The 22,093-nt window shown below is 39.5% G+C and overlaps 3 non-coding genes across 3 annotated transcripts; 1 reads left to right on the top strand and 2 right to left on the bottom strand.

Moving 5' to 3' along the window:
- Positions 1–17,766: 17,766 nt before the first annotated feature.
- On the bottom strand, positions 17,767–17,854 carry TRNAS-UGA (transfer RNA serine (anticodon UGA)). Its single transcript has one exon. It is a non-coding gene; the product is annotated as a tRNA-Ser (tRNA).
- Positions 17,855–18,561: 707 nt separating this feature from the next.
- Positions 18,562–18,632, top strand: TRNAG-GCC (transfer RNA glycine (anticodon GCC)). The gene has a single exon. It is a non-coding gene; the product is annotated as a tRNA-Gly (tRNA).
- Positions 18,633–18,761: 129 nt separating this feature from the next.
- Positions 18,762–18,835, bottom strand: TRNAM-CAU (transfer RNA methionine (anticodon CAU)). Its single transcript has one exon. It is a non-coding gene; the product is annotated as a tRNA-Met (tRNA).
- Between the last annotated feature and the right edge of the window lie 3,258 nt (positions 18,836–22,093).

The following is a 22,093-nucleotide window of genomic DNA, read 5'->3' as shown; positions in this document are numbered from 1 at the left end:
TAAATAAGGTGCCCCTAGTAGCAACATTCACATATACTCAACCATACATGGCATGTAGCAAATCTCAATTTTTTTGTTTGTTTGTTTGTTTTAAGTGTGGTTCACGAACACCTTGGTCAATGAGTGGTCGCTACGTCCACGGAAAAATCTGGGCTAATCGCCCCTCGGCCTACTAGCAAGACCTAACTCCAAGGGCTTCAGGAAGAATTGACCCCGTGGCCTCCCGATGGCGAGGCATGGTTTTTGACCAACTGAGCTAACCCTTGGGGCTTCAAATCTCAATTCTTCTTGTATGCTCACATCAATGATTAACACTCAGTGCAGAAGACATAATCAATTCAAGGGACGACGATCAATCTTCAAATTTCTCATTAGTGTTCTCACAATACACATAGATAACATTGTGACCTTTGTATTAGAACAAACAAAAAACCAAAAAAAATTGTTCACAATCTTCAGATCACATATTAGTTTATCAACCTTGAATACTACACCAATTAATTTTATTTAACAATGGTATGTTCTATGCTTTAGCACAATTACTTCAATGTCCTTTAGCAACCCAATGACAATTTCTGATTTAGTTTCCAATAGCAATCACATTAACAATAACTGTATATAGAACAAGAAATAACAAAATGCATAAGACAAGCCAAGAGAAGAGGACACCAAATTTGGCGGATGCTAGGGAAAAACTCAAAGATGGGGAAAACCCTTTGATCAATTCTTCTTATTATTATATCAAATGTTCAGCATAGAGAGAGTACAAAAAGTTAAAATTGACTTGCCAAATCAAAGTCAAAACAGTGTTGTCAAATTTGCAGCCAACTATAGGAAAATTTAGCCCTAACCAGAAAGTCAAAGATGGTCAACGCAACAGTAAAACATCCCCTTTGAAGCTCGGTCAAAGGCAGTCAAACTTAGCCTCCTTAGTTGGTCAAATTCAGCCCAAAACAATCACCCAAACAGTAGTCAAACTCGGTGAATTTAATGTCAACCCTGTGGTCAATGCAGGTCAAAGTGCCCAGAAATTCTCGGCCCCTGTGCCAAACAGTACGGCTTGCAAAAAATGAAAATTTCCCACAAAAATCGCAGTCAAAGGATGAGTCAAAGTGCCTGGTCAACGCTGGTCAAACCCTGCAACAACTCTAAAATTTCGGCCTTGTAATCTGCCCAGAAATTCGTCGTCCTTTCCAGCTACACATGTGAGATGAAGAGTTGACCAATAGATGTACGAACCAATCAGATGAGGAGAGAGAAGACTGCGTGAGTGAGTGAGATGCCAAATGAGGTTTGAGGTCACTTATATTTATACAAGTCGTTGAGGGTGAAGTGACATGTCCATTGGGCTTCATGAGTCTACATGATGATGTGGCTAACCTTGACAATTTACACATGTGTGGTCATAAATTCAAAAACACATTTCTACTTGTCCAAATTTGATGATCTTTAGGTCGATTTTGGTCCTCTTGAAAAGGGGAATTCAATTCAATCATCATCTCCATCAAATGCACTGTCCAAAGTGGAATTTGGCCCTAGTTGCTAATTTTAATAGTCCCTCTTAACTAGGGAGAATTCCACCTGCCAATCCATCCATCATCATCGATCATCATGCCATCCTGATGTCATGTATCATCTTTTTATCTTGTCTCTACTCTGTTGAACACTGATATAGATAATGAAGAAGAATTGATCGAGAGTGAGTCACAAGACCTTACCACTCTCCACTGACAAAAGTCAGTCCAGAGGTAGAACCTCAATCAGACTTGATCCCAGATCAAGTTGTTGAACATCATCCATCCTAGACATAAGGAGTACGACAATACACGATGCATCCATCTGTAGTGCTATGATCCTTATCCACTTTTCCCAACTCATTGGCCAGAGGAGATGTACTTCCCATGAGTCCCGGATTGCATGGATAGGATGTATGTTGGGGCAATGTTTTGAAACTCCGACTCCGACTCGGTATCAACTCGGCTGGTTTGATTTCAGTGACTCGGTCGTTGTAAAAAATACATTAAATATTTATTTTTTTATAAAAAACATAATTTGAAAGATTTTCATTCATGTTTCCAAACAGAAAGCTTTAGAATATAGAGAGAAGGCAACATATGATCAAATTAGGCTCATGAATATATCCATTATATCAAAATGGCACCCAGTGTACTGTCCAATACAAAGTTCATACTTAGCTACCAATGCCAGGGTTCTTTTCTACCTCAGCCTAAGGACAATCACTAGACTACAACAACAATAATACCAATTCTCTGCCCTTAATAAAGTCTCAAAACCCTTGATTTAATTATGGTCAAGCTCCAAAACAATCAGCGGTAAATATATATTTATTAGTCCATTGCCAGAACGTTTGCCTTTTTAAAAACATTGTATGGCTCAATGTGTTGTTTCAGTTTTCTAATTCATTCCACTAGGATAACCATACTTTGGCCTTGTAATTTTCAAAACTTTCTCACAGAGATAGATAACTTTAGGGCTATAAATATGCAATAAACAACAACCCAACCATTGATATGTAGAAGGCAGAACAACTTTTGACAAATGTGCTTAAGGATTTTTGTCAAAGAGCCGAGTCGGTTGAGTCATTACCGAGTCGACTGAGTCATTACCGAGTCGGCCGAGTTGTTACCGAGTCAATGACTGGCTCGGTAACAACCCAACCAACCATTCTATTTCGGCCACCGAGCCGACCTGGCCAGGCATTGGCTCGGTCTGACTCGGCCATTTTTTAAAACAATGTGCTGGGGCATCCACAGGAGAAGGTGAACCACTCCTCGTGTTCATATGCCATAAGATAAGGTGAACCACTCATCCTATGCATATATCATCAATCGTAGGGGAAGGTGAACCACTCACCCTACACATATGTGACATCAATCGTAGGGTAAGGTGAACTACTCACCTTATGGTCGATCATAGCTCCGAGAAGTACCCAAAGCCCCTAGGAGCTCCCAGAGCTCAATGTCCAACTCAAGCGAGACCCACATGAGAGGGTCCTTCCATGACTCCAAGTTTCTCTCGGAAGGCTAAGAATTTCACCTTCCCCAAGGGCTTCATGAGGATGTCTGCAACTTGCTCATCAATAATAATGTGTTGGAGCCTTATTGCTCCTCGTTGTACCATATCTCGGATAAAGTGGTACCTGATATCAATGTGCTTGGAGCAGTCGTGGAACACAGGATTCTCTAAAAGGAGAATCCCACTCTGGTTGTCACAATAGATCATGATGGTATCTAGCACGTGCTCAAATAGCACTAAAGAGCTTCCTCAACTAAACAACTTCACAACAAGCCATACTAGCTGCAATATATTCGGCTTCGACGGTGCTTAGAGCAACTGATTTTTGCTTCCTACTCATCCAAGAAATTGAAGCAGACCCCAATGAGATGTAACATCTAGACTTTCTTTTTTGATCGACCACACTGCCAACCCAGTCAACATCAGTATATCCATGTAGCCTCAAATTACCGGCAGTGTATCTTAGTGCATAGTTGATTGTGCCATAGAGATATCTCAAGAGGTTCTTAGTAGCAATCCAGTGTATGTGATGAGGCTCAAACATAAATTGACTCAAAGTATTCACAGCGAAGCATATGTTTGGACGAGATTTTACCAAGAACATCAGGGCCCCCACAATTTGTTGATACTCAGAAGGGTTGCCAATTCGGTCCCAGCAACACTTCCACATAGCTTCTTGAAATTGAGTTCCATTGGAGTAGACCCAAACTTACAATCCACCATCCCACATCTCTCTAGAAACTTCACAATGTATTTTCCTCGAGAAAGGAAAATCTCACCTTGCTTTTTCTAGACCTCCAGGCTTAGGAAGTAGTGCGTAAGTCTTAGAGAGGATGAACTCCCTCTTGCATTGATAAATGATAGGGTCTGCACTAGTCAGAAAGATATCATCAACATAAAGGACCAAAATGAGAGGCATGTCCTTGTCAACCTTGAATTATAGGTTTGGATCAACATAACTCCTCGTAAATCCCAGCTTCATAAGATAACTGCCAATCCTCTCGTACCAAGCCCTAGGGGCTTGCTTCAACCCATAGAGGGATTTCTTCTTCCTTCATACATGTGTCCGTCGATCTTGAACTTCGAAACCCAGTGTTTTAAAAGCCAGTCAGCTCAGAACCGACTCGACCGAGTTGGTCCGAGTCGGTAAAAAAATTTGCGACTCGGCCGTCGAACTGGTTCGGTCAGCCGACTTAGCCGAGTCTGTATCAACTCAGCCGAATCACTTCATGCGGCCAGTAAACCCCAAAAACGCAATTTATTTTTTTTTTTTATGTTTTTTCTGAGTGTGGGGGACTCCAAATGGTTTTATTAATTGTTTTTTTGGTCTTTGGGGTCCATTCCCTTCTCCTAGTATTGATATGCTATTCAAATTTCATGGTAATGTTAAATTTTTTTAAGTAAAAGTGACATTCTCCTTAATCTTCATTTTCATCCTTTTACTTAAATTTTTAACATTACCATGAAATGACTCAGGATGTTTGAGAGTGGTTCAAGCCTCATTGGATTTCATATGGAGAAAGTAGAATTTTAGTTTTCATTCAAAATCCAGCAGACTTATCAGGATTTCAGGATTGGGGGATTGCAATGTTTCCATTGAATTTTGTCATGTATTAGGGTATGGAACTCGTATTTAATCAAGAGCAACAATCCCTCTATGTACCTTGATGTTAGTGACATTGGTTGTCGAACTCCTCTAGGATTCACTCCCAAACCGGGAACTTCTGAAAATGTCGCTCCCACTCCCGTTTTCGTTCTCGCTCCCCACTTTCGCTCCCGCTCCCAAGTAACACTGAGCCAAATAATGTTGGCAACTCTAGCAGTAGCCAGTAGTAATGGTCATAGACTTTTGTTGTAGAGGCCATTTATAGCCTCATTGGTTATGTGTTTTTGTTTTGATCTCTATATCATCATCGTGTATGTATTGGACAGTGCATTGGGTGCCATTTTGATATAATGGATATATTCATGAGCCTACTTTGATTATATGTTGTCTTTTATCTATATTCTAATGCTATGTGTTTGGAAACATGAATGAAAATATTTAAAATTATGTGTTTTTATAAAAAATAAATATTTAATGTATTTTTTACAATGACCGAGTCATTGAAATCAAGCCGGCTGAGTCAATACCGAGTCGGAGTCGACCCTCGGCCGAGTTGGAGTTTTAAAACATTGTCGAAACCCATAGGTTGTTCGAAGTAGACTTCCTCCTTAAGCGAGCAATGTAAGAAAGGAGTCTTAACATCCAAACAATAGTACTCATAGCAGCCAAATATCCTTGGTACCCGTTCCTCTTTTTACTTTCCCGAAATGTCCCTCTTGGAGCAGTATGTCTTTCAGCATGTTCGAGAGTATCTTTGAGCCACAAAGGTCTTTTCCTTAACGTAGAGGGATCACCAGGAGGCAGATCATTGGGATCCATCAGGCCTTCAATATCAGACATAGGCTCATCCGTTGGAGGTTCATCTTGTTTTTCTGTAGCATCATTATCATCCTTCCTTGGGATAGGGAGATATTTGGCTTTAACAGGGGCAATATCTTCATCAAAGGTAACATCACAACTTACTTCCACATCTCTTTGTCCAGGCACGTAGATTCTATATGCCTTTGAATCTTCACTGTAGCTGCCGAATATTCTTTTCTTTGAATCCCTTGTTGAATCGTTGACCTTGTCTCCTTGGACCAGCATTATTTTTCCTCTTTGCATGAGCGAAGAAAACAATAGTTTCATTTCCATTTGAGGGCTTGTCTCTCTCCATCATCCTCGTCTCGTCTTGAGTCCATCGACCCAATAATTCATCGAAACCAGGTATCCTGTCATTGTTGAGAATGGTGGTGTTAAACACATCCCATGATCTTGGAAGACCTCCAAGTGCTATGAGAGTGAGCTCCCTGTCAGCAATAACTTCTCCAATAGATAGTAGGTCATTCTTGATTTATGTTATTCCCATGAAGTAAGATTGGATAGACTCCCCTTTATCCATCTTGATGTCCTTCAACTTGTTCTTGAGAAAGAGGATTTGATTTGCATTGTTCACTTTGAAGTTTGAACATCCCAACCAACTTATAATACATCTCCTTATGTTCCCAAATCATAAATATAGGCAACCAAATGCTCTTGAATGGATTTTATGAGAATTCTCTTAGCTTTAACCTCACCTTTCTTGTCCATTAGAGGCTTGTCCATTAGTCTTATCCAACATATCTCTCTTAGTGATTGCTTTTCTCTCTCTTGCTTAGGCTTTGTCTTCATCTGAGCTCTAATACCATGTTAATTTTAGTTAACAATCGTATGTTCTATGCTTAGCACAATTACTTCAATGTCCTTTAGCAACCCAATGACAATTTCCAATTTAGGTTTCAATAGCAATCATATTAACCAATGTTTTAAAACTCCGACGGCGACGCCGACTCGGCCGAGGGTCGACTCCAACTCCAACTTCGACTTGGTATTGACTCGGTCGTTGTAAAAAATACATTAAATATATTTTTTATAAAAAAACATAAATTTAAAGATTTTCATTCATGTTTCCAAACACACAGCATTAGAATATAGAAAGAAGACAACATATGATCAAAGTAGGCTCATGAATATATCCATTATATCAAAATGGCACCCAGTTCATTGTCCAATACATACATGATGATGATATAGAGATCAAAACAAAAGCACATAACCAAGGAAGCTAGAAATGGCCTCTACAACAAAAGTAAACTGTGACTAGTACTATTGGCTAGTGACTACTGCTAGAGGAGCGAAGATCATCTGGATCAACTACTGGTAGCATATCTACATGCTTCATAGTTTTTAACTCATTTTTAATCTTGTACCCTCATCAATCATCTTAGACCATCTCACCAAGATGGATGTTAATAGATGTATTCATGAGAAGAACTACAAAAGCAATTTGTATGTGACACAGATCAAGATATAGGATCCCTAACGCCAAAACATGCATCCAAACAATAGTAAAAGTCAATCAACCTAAAGTCAACCTTGCAGTCAATGTAGGTCAAAGTGCCCAGAAACCTCGATTTTTGTGCCAAATAGTATGGCCTGCTAAAAACGAAAATTTCCCACAAAAATCGTAGTCAAAGGATGAGTCAAAGTGCTTGGTCAATGCTGGTCAAACCCTGCAACAACTCTGAAATTTCGGCCTTCAAATTTGCCCACAAATTAGTTGTAAGAACCAATTAGATGAGGAGAGAGAAGAATGTGTGAGTGAGTGAGATGCCAAATGAGGTTTGAGGTCCATTGGGCTTTACGAGTGTACGTGATGATGTGTGGGCCGACCTTGACAATTTGCACATGTGTGGGCATAAATTCAAAAACACATTTCTGCTTGTCCAAATTTGATGATCTTTAGGTCAATTTTGGTCCTCTCGAAAGGATGAATTCAATGCAACAATCATCTCCATCAAATGAGTTGTCCAATGTTGAATTTGGCACTAGTTGCCAATTTTAACAACACCATCTGACAATTGTCCCTCGACTCTTCTTTAGTGGCAAGGCCTTCTTTTTCAAGTTAAGAGATATATCTCTTTTTTAATCCATGAGTTAATTCCTCTCCAATCTTGTGAATTAATTATCTTACTTATACTAGCGAAGAGGGCTCTTTGTGGTTGACTTGTGCATTTCATTTGGGGACGACTTGTAAATGCAAGTTTAATCCGCTCCATTTCCCTATTGTATTCGTTGTTCTTCTTTGTTTGGTTGAGGGAAGTCTCCTTAAGAGGAGGTAGAATGGAGATTCAATTTCTCATTGTTGGAGGGCCTTCAAACATTCTTCTACTGCAAGGATTCTTGGGAACCCATCATCGACATAGTGTGTACTGGTCTAGAAAACTTCCAAATGAAATTTTCTTGAGAACTCTTGCAGACTTTGCCTTGCAAAATGTGTCAAGTCCTGTTGCACCACCAATATAGCTTGAAACACACCCTCAGATTCCACGCATTCCACTTATGTTTTGATGGTCTTCACTCCCGCTTTGGCCTCCACCAGAAAGACGACAATATTCTGTTCAGAAGGATTGTTGCACTTGGCTTTGCTGATAACAAGATCCTCCTTCTTTGGGTCTTTTCCGAACTTATCGAGGAATCACTCTTTGGTCGTGTTGATCTCGAAGTCACCCACGCAATATTCTCTGTCATTGAGCATCTAAAGAAGGGTTCGTTGGATTCTAAAGAGCTTGTTGTTTGCTCATCCAATGCCATGGTGAGCTGCTCTGCCCTTTTGCTTAATTCCTCTGTGAGTTACTTTCAAAGCATAGGAATTGCCTGTCTTGAAACCATAAACCCTTTTGCGGTTACTAGAAATGGAGAACCTCTTGCACTCAAAATATAATGTAGACTTACAAAAATTTGCAAAACAAATAAATCTAATGTTCAACCTTTGGATGGGGATATCGGTGATAAAACTGAAATCAACCAAGAATGGGTTATGTCTAGAACAAAAGCTAAAGCCTCTTACATCTCACTAGCAATATGCCAACCTTTCAATCATCTGACTTCGACCATGGCTAGCCCTTGCTTTGACATCAATGACAACATATCACGATTGTCGTTACACCAAAACCTGTAGTTGTTAGTAAACAGACGCATCGCTAGAGTTAATGGATCCTCAAGAGGAAATTAAGCACATGTCACGAAACACATGGGGAGTGCTGGATTATCCAATGCCCAACAATCTCCCCCCCAATGCGAGCTGAGGGTGTTTTGAACTCGAGACCTTTGGCTCTGATACCACTAGTTGGGAATCATGATTGTCATTCGACCATAACCCACAGGTGTTCATCAACGATCGCATTGCTAGAGATAAGGATCCACGAGAGGTGGTTAGTCCATGTCATGAAACACACAAGGAGCATTGGTTTATCCAATGTCCAACAAGCTCCCCCAGTGCAAGCCGGGTGTGTAATGAACTAGTGAACTATGCTCTGATACCACTTGTTGGAATCACGATTGTCGTTACACCAAAACCCGTAGGCGTTAGTAAATGGATGCATTGCCAGAGTTAACAAATCCTCGAGAGGCTGTTAATCATATGTCGTGAAACATATGGGGAGCATTGGATTATCCAATGCCCAGCAGATCCTTGCCAAATCTAGCACGCCTAAAAATGAGCATTGCTAAAAATTGAAAACGTTTGCATGTCAATGAAGTTAGGCTCATTGAATTTGATTTTTTGCAAGGAATTTGGATATGTGCTTAGAATCGCCATGTGAGCCTCAGAACCTCAACTACTAAAAATGGAAATGTCTCACTTGTCGTGCAGAAATAGGTCCATCAGAATCACGGGCTCGCACTTTTGACATGAAAGCCTTTGAACTCTGGTTGCAAAAAATAGTAGTGCCCACCAAAACTGATGAAAGTGGCTGTAAAATGTCTTTGACTATGAATTGGGCTAAAATCATTGAAAAATCCTTCATCTGATCTCTATGAAAGCTGTCTCGGACCTGTGTTGAAGCAGCAACTCTGAAAGCCAGCAGAATGAGTGCTGACTCTTAACCCTCTAGTTTTCAAGGAGAAAATTTGAGGGTTAACAAGGCCCAAAGGATTTTTGTGTTGATCTCCAAGTACACCTTGGGATTCATGATATTAGCATCAATATTATGAAACTTAATGAGCCATCTCACTTGGACAAAGAGGTGCATGTGTCTCACTGGGAAAGGTACCATTCCAGAGTTCTATTGATCAATTTGAGAAGACATGTTTTTCGATACATGAACTAGAACCATAGGAAGCAAGTACAACAATTTATTTGGCTTGTAAAAAAATGACTCTACCATATCAAGCTCAATGGATTTCTCATTTTGACTTTGAACAAAGATTTACTGATCTTTAACAGAACTTATTAAGTAAGAAGGAAATGAGTAAATGATACCTCAATAGGCATGGTTTACATCCCTTGCAATAGGCTACATGAACTCGGAAAGGGGATGTGCCCCTTGTCCCTGGTGTGGCTCGGGAGATGCCCATCCTTCACCTGGGCAAAGGACATGCATTTCCTAAGCTCTCCAGGGATGTGCCTAGTGACCCCATCCCAATTCAAGGGATGTTCCTATTTTATAGGCTAATTAATTCCCTTAAAATTGTGGTATGATTGGTTTTATGGCTTCTCTGTAGATTGTCACATTCCCAGTGCCCATTCTTGGAAGAAAAGAATGTTGTTGTCTTCACAACAACCGCTAACATCCTGCTATATTTTGTTGGATGGACTTGAAAAAAACTGCATTATTTCTCTAATCTCCAGTTAAAATAGTTTATTGTGGACTATAGGCCTTGATATGTGTGTCCTCAATTATAGAATACAACAAAAATGAAAAATATAAGTCAATAAAAGGTCAATGGTTTATTTTCTCAATCCTTTACTCTTTGGGACATACATAACTTGAAAATAAAGCCTTCATTGGGCACCTGTCCAATAGGAAACCAACAAATGCATACATATCTAATTTTTTTTAAATTAATTTTTTATTTAATTTATCAATGGGGGAAATCTGTAAGTAGAACATACAATCATTGCTGCCTCCAAGATCGCATAGTGCTGCTGCCTAGAAAAACACCTCTGGCCTGTTATGATAGCACACAAACCATAATAAGCAAGGTTACTCGTGATTCCAACCGAGCCGGGTGGAATTAGCACCATGAATCCCAGTTAAAAAAGGTCAATGCTTTATTTCTTATCCCTAAACCTTGTTTGGAACATGTATAATTTGAAAATAAAGTCCAACAATCATTTTTTCCACCATGGAGATGAAAAATGCAGTAACATTGTTTGTCATTTGGTGAGTGGTGAAAACCACTTTTGGGCCCCAATTTGGAGCTTGGGGTGCTTATTTGCAGTTGCAAGAACTAGTTTTTTCTGTTCTGGCTCCTTCTTGCCGTGGACAATATGCAGTGGACACCATTTTCTTTCTGTTTCCATCCCTTTTTTGCCGTGTAGGCTTCATCTTCTTGCTGTGGACAGTGATTTTATGTAGTGGGTATCTGCGTTTTGGTATGTGGGCACCATTTTGCTACCATGGGCTTCAATTTTTAGTTTTGGGTAGTTTTCTGTTGTAGGTACCATATTCTCGCAACCTACAATGATTTTATGTAACACACGCCATTGTCTTGTTGTTGGCATTCATTTCAAGCTTCATCGAATCATTATATATATATATATATATATATATATATATATATATATAACCGTAGAAACAAGCTCACATAATTTCACCCACTTCCCCAGATTCCTAGATGGAGGTTGGTATTAACCAGCAGCTCGAATGAGCAGATGGTAATGTCAAAGGACTTGGATGGCAATGGATCCTGTGATCTCATATCAGACTACAACTTTGGCAAATGTCAAACCAACCAAGCTAACTTTTGCGTGTGCACACAAAAACAGCCGCTCTTGGCATGCTCTATTTTTCAGGGTTTGTACTCGGTAGTTCCTATACCAAAGATGCCCTCCATACCTGAGATTCATTGCAAGTTTGATATTTTTTCGTGTGTGTTTTGATGCACCCATGAGCTTGGTCAACTAAGATTCATTGCAGCCTTAAGTGTAAAATATTGATGTATATATCCACACTTGGCATAGCCTGTTTTGGAGGTTTGTATCTGGTACCCCATCTCTAGAAATGTCTAGTACCCGGGTACTAGAAATGTTCCCATACAAGAGACTCCATGCAACTTTGATGTGGATGTGTGTCTTTTGATGCACCCATGAACCTGGGGTACTAGAAATTTCTGGTACCCTGGGTACTAGAATGTCCCCATACAAGAGACTCCATGAAACCTTGATGTGCATGTTTGTGTTTTGATGCACCCATGAACCTGGGCAACTCAATGTAATGCATAAGTACCAAGTGTACAATATTGATGTGTTTTATTTGTAGCACATGCAGACATGTGCATGAAAGTTACCAGACTTGGAGTCAGGAAGAACTCGGTGAGGCAGAAGAGAAGAGTTTAACTCAGATCTGGAAAAACTCTGCAAAAGCTCGGGAGAAACTTAACAAGGACACAAATAGTAAGGAACACAATACACAACTATAAAGAGGTACACAAGCACAAAATACTGGATTGGAAAAAACTCGGGAAAGCAATTGGGGAGGATAGTTTGACTCATGAGTCTAACTCTTTTCCAGCCCAATCCAAGTTGAACTCACGAGTTGGTGAGTTTGACTTGTGATTCCTGTGAAAATGGTGTGCACACTTAGAGAGCAAGTCAAGTCATGTATTTGGTACGATCAACTCTTAGAATAATTAAACAGTTTCTGAAAGATTGAACTAAGGTGAAAAAAAGTTTTGTGGAAGTTCACTGTCTCTCCTTCAAATGCAGAGCTATAAGTGACGTGTATAAATCCCAAGAAGAGCAACATGTTCAGGAGTTCTGGTCTTTGACAAGGTCATATTAAATCTTGATTCATGTGAAGCCTATTGGGCGTAACATTCTAAAATTTATGAACTGGAAAACTGAAAGTTAATAGTAATAGCTAACGGTACTTTGGAGTTTAATTGAAAAAAGTGTGGTATTTAATGACCTAAAACACCTGGTTTTTATGTTTGCTTAAATATATTGCTCAGCTTGCTATGTTAAGTTGTATTGTGGCTTGTCCATGTCAATTCATTTATTTGGTATGGTGAGCTATCAGAACAATAAGCAGTTCCTGAAAAAATTGAACTTGGGAGAGATGTTTGTGGAAGTGCATAAGCACTTTCTCCTTCAAATTCAGCGCTATAAGTGACTTGTATATATTGCAAGAATGGCAAGCCATCCAAGCAGAACTCTTGTTCAATTTCTAAGGATTTGGTATTTATCAGTCCTTTAAAAATGAAGTCTAACATTTGATCAATGGTAATGCTCTCCAATCTAAGTAGAATTTCTTCCAAAATTTTCTGTAATTTGATGTTTTCTTTTCCCATGATGTGCATCATGGTTATATCCCCAAGATTTAGAATAGTCGGTGATGGCGTTTTATTAAGGCACTCCTTGTGTTAAGGTCACGGGTTTGAAACCCCGTGGGTACAAATAATCCAGCCATTCAAGGGTTGGTCTGGCCCAGGCTGGGTGCAATCCCCAGGGGGTTTTGATGGCTTAGATACCCTTGGGTCGTGGTTTCTCAGTCAAAGGCTAGTCACAGAGAAATTAGCAAACCAAAAAATATCATGGTTATAATCTCTCTCTTGATATATATGTGTGTGTAGATATCTTTGTATAAATGTATAAAAGTATATCGAACATACACACTGCCATAAAGAAAAAGGCATCCATACTCATGCACTTCTACTTCTGTTGAACTGCAGTTAAATATATTGACCATATGGTTATATATTAACCATGTTGACTTTAACTATAGCTCAAAGGTGATAGTGATTGATTGAAACTTATTGTTGTTAAAAGTTGTATACAATCTTTGATAGAAAAAATATCATGATGAACTGCAGTTAAATTTCACACACAAATTAAATCTAACACATTATTTTGGCATCCAGGTTGATAAATCGACTATCTTATGCCATGGTAATTACTTTCCATACTTAGAAAGATCTGTGTCTGATGTCTGAACTCTCTACAATGCGTTTGTAAGAATTCTACCTAGAAAATATATTACAGGAAGAAGATGACCTTTGTTATCTTAATGGGAATGCTCATGCTGACAAGGGTTGGCCTTCTTTTCCTCGGGTTTTTGAATGTTTCTCATGAGGAACATGCATGCAATTTTGGGCATGAATTTCTGCCTTTCTCTCTTGAACTTGCAAATCTTCTTTGATGGCATCAACCTCACCTAATCCCTGTCAAAATTGTTAGAGGCCAGCTGAAAAAGAGTGGAACATAACTAACTCTTTAAGTTCCTGGAAAAATACTACATGAACGTTATAAAAAAATGCATAAGAACTTTAACGTGAATACATCAATATACATACCTTGGGGAGTTTCATAACAGGGAACTATTTAGAGTTCAACTGTTTGCCTCTTGAATAAATGATCTTATTCTTGATCATAGGAATTTAGATAATTGTTTCATATAAATGATGTGAACTAATACACTAGTTTTGGAAGATGGACTAATAATCAGAAGTATTATGGATACCTGGTAATTTCAAATTACCAGTCTTCAAAAGAAGTGGAAAAAATGGAGGAGAAGTAAGTGAACCTGACCCATTGGCTTATGAATATATAAGCTACTCTGGTATTGAAATTTGATGGAGATTTGGAAAGTGGACCTTTCCTATCCGAAATTAATCGATCTTATTTAGTTGATCGAACTCCCTATTTGGTTGTTGATTGAATGTTTCGTCAGATCGATTTTTATGATCTCTTCTCCCTTCCCTGGACAGAAAGAGATATAGATCCTGAAGTAAGTCCATTCCGAGCCGAATTATGGACAACGTATTTTCTTTGTTTAGACGAAATTGATACACAAATAAAATATGTGATTCTGTTACGATGTACTAAATATTTTCATATGAATGTACTGTATGGTGATTACACTGGTGAGAAACAGATCGAAATTAAGATGTGAAAAGAGAAAACAAAAGGGAAAAAAAGGGTTTCACTTTTGGATCACAATGGTTCAATATATAACTTCTTGCTATAGAAGGAGAAGAACTTTGGAGTCATTTCATTTAGCTCTATGAGTTATGAAAAAATCGACTCGTTCCTGCCCGTAGACTCATTCGTATCGGACCACGATGTAGTATACATAGAGATGGATGAGAGAGAATAGAAATACTCCTTTTCATTTTGTTGCATTGCAGAAGGTTCAAGACGAGAATGAATAAAAAATATTGAATGGAATATATATTGTGAATAGAATCTGGTCAATGGAAGGCAAAAAGCGCACTTCCCTCCCCTTAAATTGTTCCATCGATGTTATTCAATAGGTGATTCGAGGATCAGATAGGGACTCTGAAAACTCGGGATCGAGCGATCATGCATTTACCTATATTGAATCGGTTCAGTCCAGTTTCAAATATTTTTTCCAACAACGAATCTTCGGAACCCTATTTGTTTTTGAAAGGATGATGGATGAAAAATTGTCCCCAAATCATCGTATACCTTTTGATCATATAGGGTGCTTGGAAATGGTCGAAATAGTGAAATAGGAGGATCACTATGACTATAGCCCTTGGAAAGTATTCTAAAGAAGAAAAAACTTTATTTGATTCTGTGGATGACTGGCTACGCAGAGACCGTTTCGTTTTTGTGGGTTGGTCCGGTCTATTGCTCTTTCCTTGTGCCTATTTTGCCTTAGGTGGATGGTTCACGGGTACAACCTTTGTGACTTCATGGTATACTCACGGATTGGCCAGTTCCTATCTGGAAGGTTGTAATTTCCTAACTGCCGCAGTTTCTACTCCTGCTAATAGTTTAGCACATTCTTTGCTGCTATTATGGGGTCCCGAAGCACAAGGAGATTTGACTCGTTGGTGTCAATTAGGTGGTCTATGGACCTTCGTTGCTCTTCACGGTGCTTTCGGTCTAATAGGTTTCATGTTACGTCAATTTGAACTTGCTCGATCTGTACAATTGCGACCTTATAATGCAATTGCATTCTCTGCTCCAATTGTTGTCTTTGTTTCTGTATTTTTGATCTATCCATTGGGACAGTCCGGTTGGTTTTTCGCACCTAGTTTTGGTGTAGCAGCTATTTTCCGTTTTATCCTCTTCTTTCAAGGTTTTCATAATTGGACCTTGAATCCATTTCATATGATGGGAGTTGTCAGAGTATTGGGTATTGCTCTTCTATGCGCTATTCATGGTGCTACCGTGGAAAATACTTTATTTGAAGATGGTGATGGTGCAAATACATTCCGTGCTTTTAACCCGACTCAAGCCGAAGAGACTTATTCCATGGTCACTGCTAACCGCTTCTGGTCCCAGATTTTTGGGGTTGCTTTTTCCAATAAACGTTGGTTACATTTATTCATGTTATTTGTGCCAGTGACCAGTTTATGGATGAGTTCCATTGGAGTAGTTGGTCTAGCTCTAAAATTACGTGCCTATGATTTTGTTTCCCAGGAGATCCGTACAGCAGAAGATCCTGAATCTGAGACTTTCTACACAAAAAATATTCTCCTGAACGAAGGTATTCGTGCTTGGATGGTGGCTCAAGATCAGCCTCATGAAAACCTTATATTCCCTGAGGAGGTCCTACCCCGTGGAAACACTCTTTAATGGAACTATAGCTTTAGCTGGTCGTGATCAAGAAACCACTGGTTTCGCTTGGTGGGCTGGTAATGCCCGACTTATCAATTTGTCGGGTAAATTGCTTGGGGCTCACGTGGTTCATGTCGGATTAATTGTATTCTGGGCCGAAGCAATGAACCTATTCGAAGTGGCTCATTTCGTACCGGAAAAACCTATGTATGAACAAGGATTGATTCTGCTTCCCCATCTAGCTACTCTAGGATGGGGAGTCGGTCCTGGTGGGGAAATCGTGGACACTTTTCCATATTTTGTATCTGGGGTACTTCACTTAATTTCTTCTGCGGTTTTAGGTTTTGGTGGTATTTATCATGCACTCATAGGACCCAAAACTTTAGAAGAATCTTTTCCATTCTTTGGCTATGTATGGAAAGATAGAAACAAAATGACCACAATTTTGGGTATTCACCTAATCTTGCTAGGTGTTGGTGCTTTTCTTCTAGTGCTAAAAGCTTTGTATTTTGGAGGTGTATATGATACTTGGGCTCCTGGCGATGGAGATGTAAGAAAAATTACGAACCCGAAACTTAACCCAAGTGTTATATTTGGTTATTTACTGAAATCTCCTTTCGGAGGAGAAGGATGGATCGTTAGCATGGACAATCTAGAAGATGTAATTGGAGGACATGTATGGTTAGGTTCCATTTGTATCTTCGGTGGTATCTGGCATATCTTAACCAAACCTTTTGCATGGGCTCGTCGTGCATTCGTATGGTCCAGAGAAGCTTATTTGTCCTATAGTTTAGCGGCTTTATTCCTCTTTGGTTTTATTGCTTGTTGTTTTGTTTGGTTCAACAATACCATTTATCCCAGTGAATTTTATGGGCCCACCGGCCCAGAAGCCTCTCAAGCTCAAGCGTTTACTTTTTTAGTTAGAGACCAACGTCTTGGAGCTAGTGTGGGGTCTACCCAAGGACCTACTGGTTTAGGTAAATACCTTATGCGTTCTCCGACTGGAGAAATTATCTTTGGAGGGGAAACGATGCGTTTTTTGGATCTCCGTGCTCCTTGTTTGGAACCCCTAAGGGGCCCTAATGGTTTGGATCTGAGCAAGTTGAGAAAAGACATACAGCCTTGGCAGGAACGATGTTCAGCAGAATATATGACTCATGCTCCTTTAGGTTCTTTAAATTCTGTGGGTGGTGTAGCTACCGAAATCAATGCGGTGAATTATGTCTCTCCCCGAAGTTGGTTATCCACCTCCCATTTCGTTCTAGGATTTTTCTTCTTCGTAGGTCATTTGTGGCATGCGGGAAGGGCTCGTGCAACTGCAGCAGGATTTGAGAAAGGGATTGATCGTGATTTCGAACATGTCCTTTCCATGACTCCTCTTAACTAAAACAATAGATCAAACCAGATGGAAGAAAAATCGATTCAATTTCATTACATCTATCTCCCATATCGGCGGGATAGGAGTCTTTTCAAATACTCTTTTTCCAACTGGATCCTTATAGCTCGGCTATATACAGCCGAGCTATTCTCTTTTTTTTTATTGGACCGGTAAATGCAATTGTTGAAAAACAAAAGGAGAGAGAGGGATTTGAACCCTCGATAGTTTTTTTATCTATACCGGTTTTCAAGACCAGAGCCATTAACCACTCGGCCATCTCTCCCGGGGACAACTTCTATTCTACCCCTTCGTATAATCCCTAACTATAAGCATAAAGTCGGGTCGATACCAACTATACCTGTGACATATGATGATTTTTCATCATCTGGAATGGAAAAAAAAAGAAACGAATTTCCCTCTCCTCTCACACTCAAATATCAAATTGAAAAAGTTTGAAAGCTCGATCAATTTATGGTCAAATCATTTCCATAGTGCATTTGATCAGAATTGAAAATTGGGGATCGGATGGTATAGTCTATTCAATCTGTTGGGAGCTTATAAGATCACAACCATGACTATTGCTTTCCAATCTGATGTGTTTGCATTAATTGCTATTTCATTTTTACTAGTGATTGGTGTACCTGTTGCACTTGCCTCTCCCGATGGTTGGTCAAGTAGCAAAAATGTTGTATTTTCGGGTGTATCATTATGGATCGGATCAGTCCTTTTTGTAGGTATCCTTAATTCTTTCATATCTTAGATATGTTCTAGATGTTTTAGGTTCACACTCCCTCCCCCTCCTCCCGGAGGGCTTTATAGCTTTTCTGAAGGGCCTTTTACTTCAGGCCCAAGGAGGAGGGGTTTTCCATATCCGTAATTGAATTAATAATTGGACCATTCAAAAATGGTATCTACTTACGAATGGGATTGAACATATATGTATTTTCCATTTCAATTATATGAATATATAGATATTCATATAATTGAAATGCGGGTATGGTTGAATGGTAAAATTTCTCTTTGCCAAGGAGAAGATGCGGGTTCGATCCCCGCTACCCGCCCTTCACATGGAATATGAAAAAGAATAGTTCATGTATTGATCGTTTCTTTTCCTCACTTATAATTCAATTATAAATTTATAAGTGAGAGAGCAATCCTTTCCGGACCAAAATACTTCGTATGTTCTGGTCTGGCGGAGACAGGATTTGAACCCGTGACCTCAAGGTTATGAGCCTTGCGAGCTACCAGACTACTCTACTCCGCACCATTGATTTATATCATAATCAGAATGGGTACACAAAACAATAATGGGATATAGTACCCCTATCCCTATATAGGGATAGGGGTACTATATCCCATTATCACAAGAAACTTCAATTACTTTTTTTCTTTTCCTACCAACTCGATTTTTTTATCCCAGGCAATAAACATGTGTGGGCCATCTCACGGAGTATGTGTCCGGACAATCCAAAGTCTCGATAGTTGGCTCTAGGTCTTCCAGTCGAAGAACAACGTCGATGGAGACGTGTAGGTGCACTATTACGTGGTGAAGATTGCAATTTTCTATGAATTTCCCATTTGTCATCCAATGATGACACTTTGCTTTTTTCCTCCAAAGATTGACGAATTAAATGATATTTCCATTCCAGTGCTTGTCTCTTCTTCTCTCTCTGAATGAGACTCTTTCTCGCCATAATAGTTCAATCGGTACTATTACCTACCAAGAATCAAAATATAGATCAGATTTTAGATGGAGTAATATTATGTTGATTACTTTTTCTCTGTGGGGTATTGTCATTGTATCAATGACAATACCCCACAGAGAAATTAATGAAGAAGAATTAACCAAATTTACCTGATGTAGAGGCAATTAAAAAATCTGCATAAGTGAATATATAACCTACGGAAAAGTGAGCTAATCCAACTAATCGTGCTTGAACAATGGAAAGGGCTACTGGCTTGTCTCTCCATCGAACTAAATTAGCTAAAGGCATGCGTTCATGGGCCCATGCAAGAGTTTCGATCAGTTCCTGCCAATATCCACGCCAGGAAATAAGGAACATAAATCCAGTAGCCCAAATAAGATGCCCGAATAAGAACATCCACACCCAAACAGATAAACTGTTCATACCAAAAGGATTGTATCCATTAATAGTTGTGAAGAATTTAACCATAGATAATCTCTTGACCATCCCATTAAATAAGTGGAAGACTCATTAAATTGTGCTACATTACCCTGCCATAATGTTATATGCTTCCAATGCCAATAGAAAGTAACCCATCCAATAGTATTCAACATCCAGAAAACTGCTAAATAAAAAGCATCCCAGGCCGAGATATCGCAAGTACCACCCTGTCCTGGACCATCGCAAGGAAAACTATAACCAAAATATTTTTTATCTGGCATTAACCTGGAACCACGCGCATCCAAAGCACCTTTAACTAGGATCAATGTAGTTGTATGCAAACCTAGAGCAATAGCATGATGAACCAAAAAGTCTCCAGGACCAATTGTTAAGAACAATGAATTATTATTATCATTAATAGCATTTAACCAACCGGGTAACCATATGCTCTTACCTGCATCGAATGATGGACCACTTGTTGAAGATAGGAGTATATCGAAACCATATAACGTCTTACCATGAGCAGATTGTATCCACTGAGCAAATATGGGCTCGATCAAGATTTGTTTTTCTGGAGTACCGAAAGCAAGCATAACATCATTATGGGCATAAATTCCCAAGGTATGGAAACCTAGTAATAAACTAACCCAACTAAGATGAGATATTATAGCTTCTTTCTGCTCCAACATTCTCGCCAATACATTATCCTTATTCTGTTCCGGATTATAATCCCTAATGAGGAATATAGCTCCATGAGCAAAGGCTCCTGTCATAATGAACCCGACAATGTATTGATGATGAGTATATAATGCAGCTTGGGTGGTGAAGTCTTGTGCTATGAATGCATAAACGGGTAAAGAATACATGTGTTGAGCTACCAAGGAAGTTATAACCCCCAAAGAAGCTAAAGCAAGACCCAATTAAAAATGAAGAGAATTATTGATTGTGTTATAAAGACCCTTATGTCCGCGTCCTAATAGGCCTCCTGGAGGAACATGTGCCTCCAAAATATCTTCCATACTGTGACCAATCCCAAAGTTGGTTCTATACATATGACCAGCAATTGAAAAAACAAATGCAATAGCTAAATGATCATGAGCCATATCAGTCAGCCATAAACTTTGAGTTTGTGGATGGAATTCTCCGAGAAGAGTTAGAATAGCAGTTCTCGCCCCTTGGGAGGTACCGAATAAGTGACTACTAGAATCAGGATTTTGAGCATAGAGATTCCACTGACCTGTGAAAAGCGGTTCTAAACCTTCGGGATGCGGTAATACATCCAAAAAATTATCCCATCTGACATGCACTCCCCTTGATTCAGGAATAGCGACATGAACTAAATGCCCTGTCCAAGCTAGAGAACTGACTCCGAAGAGTCCTAACAAATGATGATTGAGATGGGATTCGGCATTTTTGAACCATGACACACTTGGTCTCCATTTAGGTTGTAGATGTAACCTACCCGCTATTAAAAAGATGACAGAAACCACCACTGATAAACACCAGAATAAGCAATATTGACCGGACCGGGAGCACCTCCTCGGGTAAAGGCTTCTATAGCTGGTTGACCAAAATGAGGATCCAAAATTGCATGAGCAATGGGTCTTACATGTAAGGGATCACGTACCCATGCTTCAAAATTGCCTTGCCAAGCCACATGGAACAAATTACCAGAGGTCCACAGAAAGATTATTGCCAACTGACCAAAGTGGGAAGCAAAAATTTTATGATAAAGGCGTTCTTCGATAATATCATCATGACTCTCAAAGTCATGTGCGGTCGCAATACCGAACCAAATACGACGAGTAGTTGGGTCCTAGGCCAAGCCTTGGCTGAACTTTGGAAATCTTGATGCCATATACTTTTAAAATCCTCCTAGCCTTTATCCTATTGCAATAATTCTTGCCAGGAAGAACGCCCATGTTGTGACGATTCCACCCAGAAGGTAATGAGCTACTCCTATAGCACGTCCCTGTACAATGCTCAAGGCTTTGGGCTGGATAGCAGGAGCAACCTTCAATTTGTTATGGGCCCAAACAATAGATTCAATGAGTTCTTTCCAATACCCATGGCCGCTAAATAAGAACATTAAACTGAAGGCCCAAAAAATGAGCACCTAAAAATAAAAGACCATATGCAGATAATGAAGAACCATAAGATTGGATCACTTGAGAGGCTTGTGCCCATAGAAAGTCACGGAGCCACCCGTTAATCGTAATGGAACTTTGTGCAAAGTTTCCTCCCGTAATATGAGTTACCACTCCCTGATCACTTATATTACCCCAAACATCGGACTGCATTTTCCAAGCTGAAATGGAATATTACTACCGAAATTGCATTGTACATCCAGAATAAACCAAGGAAGACATGATCCCAGGCAGATACTTGACATGTTC

Source organism: Pinus tabuliformis, chromosome 6 (assembly GCF_031772625.1).
Source record: "Pinus tabuliformis cultivar Carrire ecotype Pingquan chromosome 6, CPIR1, whole genome shotgun sequence".
Classification (NCBI taxonomy): Eukaryota; Viridiplantae; Streptophyta; class Pinopsida; order Pinales; family Pinaceae; genus Pinus; species Pinus tabuliformis.
Note: the sequence above shows the minus strand (reverse complement) of the source record. Positions and strands in the feature narration are given on the sequence as shown.